We start from the raw sequence: 9,569 nt of genomic DNA on the forward strand, positions 1-9,569 counted from the left end.
ATTGGCGCGACGCGTAAGCAATAACTTTTTGGCGTTGCATCAGCACGCAACCCAATCCTTGGCGCGAAGCGTCACAGTATACCACAAAATCGTCTGTACCTTCCGGTATTGCTAAGATCGGCGCATTGCAGAGCTTATCCTTTAACAACTGAAACGCTTCCTCCTGTTTGATTCCCCAATCAAACTTCTTATCCTTTTGTGTGAGCGCAGTCAGTGGTTGAGCGATTTTTGAAAAATCCTCAATGAATCTTCGATAGTAGCCAGCCAATCCTAAGAATTGTTGAATTTCGGTTGGCGTCTTTGGGGTTTCCCAATTTTTGATCGCTTCAATCTTGGTGGGGTCCACATGAATCCCATCTCCATTCACCACATGTCCAAGGAATTGGACTTCACGTAGCCAAAACTCGCACTTAGAGAATTTGGCATACAATTGTTCCTTTTTCAGCAACTCCAAAATAGCTCTTAAGTGCTGTTCGTGTTCAGCCTTTGTCTTTGAATAAATCAAAATGTCATCGATAAACACAATCACGAACTTGTCGAGATACGGCTTGCAAACTCTATTCATTAAATCCATAAAGACTGCAGGTGCGTTTGTTAACCCAAACGGCATAACTAGAAACTCGTAGTGTCTATAACGAGTCCTAAAGGCTGTCTTCGGGATACTCTCCTCTTGTATCCTTAACTGATGGTAACCCGATCGCAGATCGATCTTCGAGTAAAAGCTTGAACCTTGCAGCTGGTTAAATAGATCATCAGTCCTTGGCAGAGGATACCTATTCTTGATCGTCAACTTATTCAACTCCCGGTAGTCGATACACATACGAAAACTACCGTCCTTCTTCTTGACAAATAAGATTGGAGCTCCCCAAGGTGAGAAGCTTGGTCTGATGAATCCCTTGTCTAACAACTCTTGAAGTTGTGTCGACAATTCCTGCATCTCTGACGGTGCAAGTCTATAAGGTGCCCTAGCTACAGGCGCGGCGCCTGGAACTAAGTCAATATGGAACTCCACTTGCCTCTGGGGTGGCAATCCTGGCAAGTCTTCTGGAAAGACTTCAGGATATTCCCTCACGCCTGGGATGTCTTCGATTTTTGGCTCAGCAGCTTTCTTATCCACGATGTGTGCCAGGAAGGCAGCACATCCCTTTTGTAAACACTTTCGCGCTTTCAGGCAGCTGATAATTCTCAAAGGCGTATCCCGCTTCTCTCCATGAACCACAATTGTTTCACCATCTTTGGTTGGGATACGAACCACCTTTTCGTGACAAACAATTTCTGCCTTGTTGCCTGATAACCAATCCATTCCTACCACCACGTCGAAGCTCCCCAGCTGGACTGGTAGTAGATCTAAAGCAAACTCACGCTCTCCCAACTCGATTACGCAACCTCTGACAACTTCATTGGCTTCTACCAACTTTCCATTAGCCAATTCGATTGAGTAGGGAATATCTAACTTACTAGCGGCTAACCCAACCATATTCTTAAACTCTAACGATACGAAGCTATAATCGGCACCAGTATCAAATAAAACGGATGCAAAGCGTTGGTTTACAGGGAACGTACCAGTAACGACATTGGGATCCTGGCGCGCTTCCCTTGCTTCGATATTAAACACTCTCCCTCGGGCTTGGTTCAATTCTGGGCAGTTCCTCTTATAATGCCCAATATCACCACAGTTAAAGCATCCCGGTCTTTGCCCGTTTCCTCCACCATTCCCAGCTTGATTGTTGTTCTGATTACGGTTCGCATTTCCAGTACCAATTTGATTTGCGTTGTTGCCACGATTCCCATTTCCTCCATTGTTTGCTTGTGGGCGATTTCCATTTCCACCCCGGTTATTGTTTCTATTCCCATATCCTACTTGGCCTCCCCGGCCAGAAATAGCCCAACAAGAATCCTTCGAGTGACCAGTTTTTCCACAAGCTTCACATACTTTTAAACCACATTGGCCTGAGTGGTGACGCTGGCAGGTGTTGCACTTGGGATGGGTACCCATATATCCCTTTCCTTTCCTTCCACCACCGGCTGTAACTTGAGCTGGCGTGCTTGACTCTCCTTTCTTAACAACCCCACTAGTGCCTTGTTTGAAGCTCGAGAACTTTCGTTTGTTACCCCCGGATGACTCAACGTGAGTCTCCTTCTTCTTTGACTCAACATCAGAAAACTTGTTTAGGCGGATAGCCTCCTCGATGAGAGCCACGCTCAGATCAATCACCTCAGTGATTGTTGCAGGCTTGGATGAGGTCACCATACTTATGATTTAATGAGCTAAACCCCAAATGAAGCGCTCAATCCGCTTGAATTCTGGTGTGACCATATAAGGTACCACATGTGACAGGTCGTGAAACCTTTAAAAATATTCCGCGATCTTGGAGCCTTCCATCTTCAAATGCCAAAACTCAGTTTCCAACTTCTGAATTTCTGCACGAGAGCAATACTTTCGGCGCATGAGCTCTTTCAGCTCGTTCCATGTCATTGCGTATGCAGCGGCTTCACCAAGTGTTTGGACTTGTAAATTCCACCATGACAGGGCTCCGTCCACGAATAGCCCAGAGATGTAAGTAACTTGCTGGTCTGGAGCGCATTTGCTCATGCGGAGAACTGACTCTGTCTTCTCGGCCCATCGAACAAAAGCAACAGCACCTCCGGTGCCATCAAAGTTGACAGGCTTGCAGTCTAGGAACTGCTTATAGGTGCACCCTGCACATACGTTACAACATATGAATGGCATTAGCATCCTTGCTAGAGATATCCAATTGTATCATGGTATGTCTTAGTGACTTAGTATTACCATGAGGCGGATTGTTGTTGCCAGTATTGCCAGAATTACTTCCGCTAGTTCCTCCTTGAGAGGCGGCGTACTGTGCGATGGCGGCAGCGATGACCTGTTGAAGCTCTGCCTCATTGGTAGGCATTCGTGTTTGACGTCTCGGCGGCATCTTCTAAAAGATGTGTTCACGTTGGTCAGGTCATAGTAGTAATGTGTGCGTGCATAACGATAGTAGTAATACATAACATCTCATGTTAATAAACCAATCACATAACATCCCATGTTATAAATATATCAATCACACAACATCCCATGTCATAAAACATAAATAATCAACCAAACATCACATATGATGAGAATACTACGATTGCATTGCCATAAATCGAGACCACAAGGTAAAGTGTGCAAGTACATAACTGTATCATACAATCATCAACGACTAAGGGCTACATCACCCCAGTCCAAAAATATCAAATCAGTGTCAATACATCCATATACATAACAACAAAAGTCAGGGTCAATATGCAGTCTCCAAAAAGTTGTGCAGCCTGTGCAATCGCCATCTTCTCAACAAAAGTCCACCCGTGCTGTACAAAATAGCCCTACGCTGATGGTGGTGGGGGAGGGGGAAAATGAGAATAGAACAAACGGCGCATGTGGAGCCAATCCTCCTCCATGGCTCGGTGAGAACGCAACAAAGAAGCTATATGCTGCTCCTGTGTCCAAAAACGTGCAGCAGAGTCTGGTGATAACGGTCGAGGGGGATGCGAAATAGCAGGGTGAGTTTGGCCCTGGCACTGGCATGGGAGTCTCTGAGCTCTCTCGAGCTCCTGTACGCGTCGCGTAAGTGCCTCCTGCTGGACTACGAATGACATGAGAATGTCCTCAACAGAATATCCCATATGAAAAGGATGGTAGGGATCGGATGGTGGCATGATAGGTGGTGACGTCCAAAGAAAAGGCTCACTAGCTGGAGTAGAAGGTGGCACAGAAAATGGGGGAACAGGGGGACAACAGAAGAAAACTGTGGTATGACCGGGACAGATGTCGGCACATGACCGAAGGGATGAGTCAAGGAACCCTCTCCCGAGCGCGATGGCGGAGTAATCTGATGGAACATAACAGGTAAGTCGGTGTGGTGAACACCGGTAGTATGAACGGGATGCAGAGGAACCTCAGGAGGAACTGACACAGGGGCTGGAACGGGCGCAACTGGTACCACGAAAGGCGGGTACTCATCATCATCATCAATCCACCCATTCCGGGTGTGCGCATAACGGGGATCAATATGAGTCGCAAATAGTGCATGGTCGGGCTCCAAAGGAACAGGATCAGGAAGAGGAGCGACAACAACAGGCTCAGCGGGTACATCAGCGATGAGAGGGGCATCAACCTGAGCATCAGCAACAACATGATCACCCTCCAATAGTGGAGCATCAATAGGGTGATAATCAACAGGTAGATCAGCAATCACAGGATCAACAATGGGTACGTCAGCATGAATAGGGTCATGCTCGAACACGGGGTCAGGAGCGTCAGCTGGCTCAAGGGCCACAGCAGGCTCTGGGTCATCGAACTCCATCTCGAAATCTGCGTGGTCAGCAAACGCAGGGTCAACAGGGTCAACCGGGTCCTCCATAGGCTGATCCAGGTGTATAAACTCAATGTCCTGATCTGGATCAAACCTAGGGGGAAAGACATGGTCGGAACCCTCATCAATGTCGTGATCAAAGGCGAAGCTCGGGGCAGGGGCAGCAGATGATGCCCTATCGGGATCTGAATCATGAGAATAGTGTTGCGCACCCTGAGTGTGCGACGGTGCAGAGGCCACAGACTCGAAAGAGTCTGGGACGGGTGAATGAGCAGGTGACTCCTCAGCAGGAGCATCTGCGAGCAGCAAAAGACCGCCGTCAGCTATAAGGGCCTCGCCCTCAACATCATCCTCTAGTGGCTCGTCGTCAAATAAATCAACGTCGTCATCAGCGTCGACGTCAAGGAGCATATCAAGAATAGGATAAGCGGCAAGAGGTATAGGGGCAGGGATTTCCACGAGCGGCAAATCCCCGGCAAAAGGGCCATCAGCGGGCTCGGCGACAACATGGGGTAGCGCGAATGGCTGGAAATCATCCTCATCCGTGCTGGTGGCATCCGAAGTGTGTACCTCATGCTCCAATGATACTCGGTCGTCTGATACGATGGGCATAGGGCCCGTAGTGTCTGACTCACCAGTGCCTGATGAATCCATAGTGTCTGTAACACAAACACAAATATGCACAAATAATCAATCATATAGTCAGATAAGCATATTAGTCACCAAGTAAGCAATCAAATAGTTTTCCTAGTCCCACTAGCCTCCCAGACTGATCTTCCTAGTCCCACTAGCCTCCCAGACTGCTCTTCCTAGTCCCACTAGCCAATTCTCCCAGCCTCTCAGACTGACTCCCTAGTCCCACTAGCCAATTTTCCCAGCCTCTTAGACTGACTCCCTAGTCCCACTAGACAACTACCTCGGTCTCCCAGACCGAGCCTCGGCCTCCCAGACCGAGCCTCAGCCTCCCAGACTGAGCCTATAACTAATAAATAAAATGTGCTCAACATTTGTTTGTAAAAACGTTTTGGATCTGGACTTAAGTGGTATGCAGTGTAAAAATGTTTTCGTGAGAGCCCTAGTGATCATAGTCTAGACTCGAGAAGGAATCCTAGTTCGCTATGATCAGAGCTCTGATACCAAGCTGTCACACCCTGGCTTTGCGGAAGCGTGGGTTTATTTGGTGTGACTTCTTAATACTATAGCTTAATCATAACAAAGCTATATGAAAATAAAACCATGCAGATCATCCATTGATTTATGTTTGAAAAGTAAACACCACAACATTGTCTTAATGCGTTGACGCATGCAACGGAAATTACAATACTACAAAATAAAAATATTGTTCAAAAGACACCAACACCAACATGAAACAAACGCAGTTTAAGAACTGTGACTCGTCCAGGAAAAAGTCACATCCCTTAAACTTGGATGACCTCATAACTTTAACGCAGCGTGAAAACGGAGCATACCGTGCCAGAATCCTTAGTTCCCTGAAATACATGTAAGTTGGAAAAATCAACAAAAATTGTTGAGTGAGTTCATGTGTAGTGAGAAATAAAACCTTTGTCAGTATAAAAATCCTGGTATGTAGCAAATAAGGAAAAAGAGATCACCAATGGTTTGCAAGGCCATTGATATGTGTGATGTGCAGTAGGAAGACTCAAACCTAGCGGATTTTGCGTTGGGTACAAAGTCACCCCGAGGTCCGTTATGCTGGGCCTGGGGCTGGGCTCGCTACACCCAGATAGATCTACCGCTACTGTCCCTCGGTCCTACAATGAGGATTAATGGCCTCAAGTTGCGCCTACCCACTCACATGATCTAAGTAGTAACCCTCCTTACGCTAACCATACCATGGAAAAAGTACTTGTAATCAAAGTAACATGTATTTCACCCCCGCAGTTTAGAAAACTGAAAACAGTTAAGAGAAAAGGGGGACATGAACTCACTGTGGTACGTCTCTATCAAGAAATCTCCTGGTCAACCTGCTGTGCGACGACCTACACGTGCTAACTCTTATTAGAGGAACAGCCGTGCCTTAGCTTAAGGTTTAAGTTTTTGGGAAATAGTTAGACAACTATTTCGTGTTTACACTTCGTAGTTATTTGGTAGATATATTCCTTCCCAAGGATGGGGGCTTTAATACATGTGCGTTTGTGAATTTTCGTAATATATTATTAAGTCTCACTTAAAATATATTTCAATTCTTTCTTCAAAATATAAATATTTTTCCCAAAAATATTATATATTATTACATATAATTTTTCCCAAAATAATACCTTTGTCAAAATACGCGTTCACTAGTATTTTTCCGAAAATGCGTAAGTTACGTTTAAAGATCGGGTGGTATTAATAATACCGTTGTAACTTAATATTTATTGTGAAGGCGTTCGTATTATTTTGGAGTCGTTAACATTCGGTAATATTATTTTTACCCTAAAAATAATATTTGTATAGTTCACAAAATAATCATAAAAATCTCACAAGTGTTGTTATGAAAAAAATATATACTAAATATATATTTATCAAGTTTTATTTTGTGAAAATCCCACCTCCGACACTTAAAAATTTTGTAATAAAAATCGTGGTGAAATTTACATTTTTGAAAACAAGTTAAAAATATATTTATAACACTTGTGATAAAAATATTTCCAAGTGTTAGATTTTTGGAAAAAAATTTGCCAGAGTTTCCCCTGTAACTGGAGGTGGCCACGCTTTCTAGCGTATCATTTTCTTTTAAAATCCAACCAACAATGTTCTCAACATTAACAAACAATATTTCAACATTAAACTAGTCAAAATAGATATAAAACGCAAAAATACATGAACTTGTGGTTTATCTAAAATATGTAGTAACTTTCCATTACTTTTAGTGGATCTTTATATAAATCAACTCGGTTTCTTGAGAATCTCGTTTTTAAGGAGAATACATTTCCACAACTTCTTGTCAAAAATTACAAAAATGATTCTTAGTCAAAACTTTGTGTTACACAAGTGTCTACACACTTGTGTGTTCACAAAAATCACCTTTATTTAGTAAAGATTCCGGTTTAAAAACATGATTTCATTTGACACTTGGTTCTTCGAAAATACCACTTGTAGATCCGTAGATCTACTAGTTTACAAGTCTATTTCATAAGAAAAATTGTCTTTACACAAGTTCATGTTTGATATGTAGTAGTGTTCATCATTTAACCTCTTTCATACTTTAACATATTCTAGGTCATGTTACATGAACATGACTTAGCCGGGTTAGATGACGATCCGAGCTACTACTAGCATAAATCAACACTAAATAATCATAATAAAACAAGTCTCACAAGTTTTACACAACTCCATTGCTTTTATCCAACATGTTTATCATTTTAGTAAACTTTTAGTATGTAATCTTGTAGGTTCATGATTTTCAACCGACAAAGTTCATATTAACCACTTTAGAGTAGATCAAGAAGACGTTTAGAGTCACTTACTACTAGCTCGAGGCTAGGGAAGAAACTAGTCAAAAAATAGGCGGTTAAAAGCAATGTAGTGAGGTCCTTGATAATCCGCAAGCACCGGGCTTCCTCGTACGCGATCCTTCACGCTTGTGTATGCTTGGAATGACTTGATCAAAATCGAAAAGTGGTGGTGGTGGTGCTTGTGTCTTCGGCCGAGAACCAAGGAGAGGGGAGAGAGAGTGATTTTGTGTTGAAGTGTTGTGTAAGTGATAATGGACATAAGCTTGTTACTTGTAGACAATGTCTTTCTAATTATCCAAAGGGTTTGGTGTTGTCAAGATATTAGACAAATGGATTTTAATAATCTTGCAAGGACAAGGGGTGTCCCCCATGGGACGATTTCGGCTCAAGGGGGGGGGGGGTTCATGGTTCATTTCCAACTAAGTAGTTAGTGAGTTTAGTTATGTTAAGTTAGTGGGTTAAGACTAGTTACCAGTGTGTTGTAAATTGTAACGGGTGTTAGGGTATTCGGGGACCCTAACTGGCTCAGAAAAGGAAAACAATGTTAATGACAATATTTTTGTGTTCCGGGTATAGTCCGGTTGTTCGGTTGGATAGTGATCCATTAAAGTGCCTAACAAAGCTTTAAAGTGTCGTTATTATTATTTTAGTGACACAATTTATTCCCGACACTTTGGAAAGTGTCTAGTAATATTTTTCTCATGTTTTGGCACTTTATTAGTTAGCTTAATGCTGAATTTTTATTTAAAGTGCTGAATTTTGTACTTAGAGTACGTTTTAGGCACACCCGGTCACTATAACTATCACCTAGTGACACAGTTCTACAACCCTCATATCCCTACACTACTAGTATAGTAAACTATCTCTGGCTCATACAGGCCTTAGAGGCAGTGTCTGCCTGATGCTGGCTATACCAGCATGTTTAATGGGTTATCCGTTCATTGTGCTCACTGTGCTTTTGTGCATCAAGGTTGTCACTAAGGTTTGTTTGTAAATGGTAGAGTGACAGTTAATAAAGTATGATGCAAGTAAGTGTACGTATCAGAATTCAAGTAGCAGTTTATCCACAATTTCAAGTAAGCACAGTAATTAAGCAGTAATTAAATATTAATTAAGTCGTACGGATACCTGATTTGGTGAGGGTTGTCACACACGTTGCTTCGAAACGGAACAAATGATAATGTAAAACAAATGCTATATGTTGTTTAGAAAGCCAAACCGTTAGAATCGGTTCAGTTTATTATCATCTCATTTTACGATAGCAAATAAATACTTTATTTTTGAATATAAATTCCTTTTTAATAAAACTTAGGTGGTGTTTGTTTTTTTTCAGAAAAACCTTCTTCTAGCCTCTTGTGTCTGCGCCGTGTAGACCACGTGCAGACGTTTAGCTCTGCAGACCGTTTGTTTTTTAGAAGACATTTCATTAAAAAATGTCTTCAAACCTCTACGCGTCTTCTTCCCCACGCAGACATGGTCCAATGTCTTCCCACCTCTTTCCACCTCGTCCAACCCTTCTAACCCCTTCTTCTTTCCTAATCTCAAAATACAGACATCTCTTATCAAAACCCTAGCACCTCTCCTCCACCCCTCTCCTCCTCCCAGCCGTTACACATGTACTTGCGAAACTGAATCTACATCAATTGCGTCAAATATGTGGATGAAATTGATAGTGAAAGATGGAATCTAGTGAGAGAAAACAACAGTTCCTGAGTGAGAGAGATGAGTGGTTACTTTTCTGGGGACCGGA

Source organism: Helianthus annuus, chromosome 15 (assembly GCF_002127325.2).
Source record: "Helianthus annuus cultivar XRQ/B chromosome 15, HanXRQr2.0-SUNRISE, whole genome shotgun sequence".
Taxonomy (NCBI): Eukaryota; Viridiplantae; Streptophyta; class Magnoliopsida; order Asterales; family Asteraceae; genus Helianthus; species Helianthus annuus.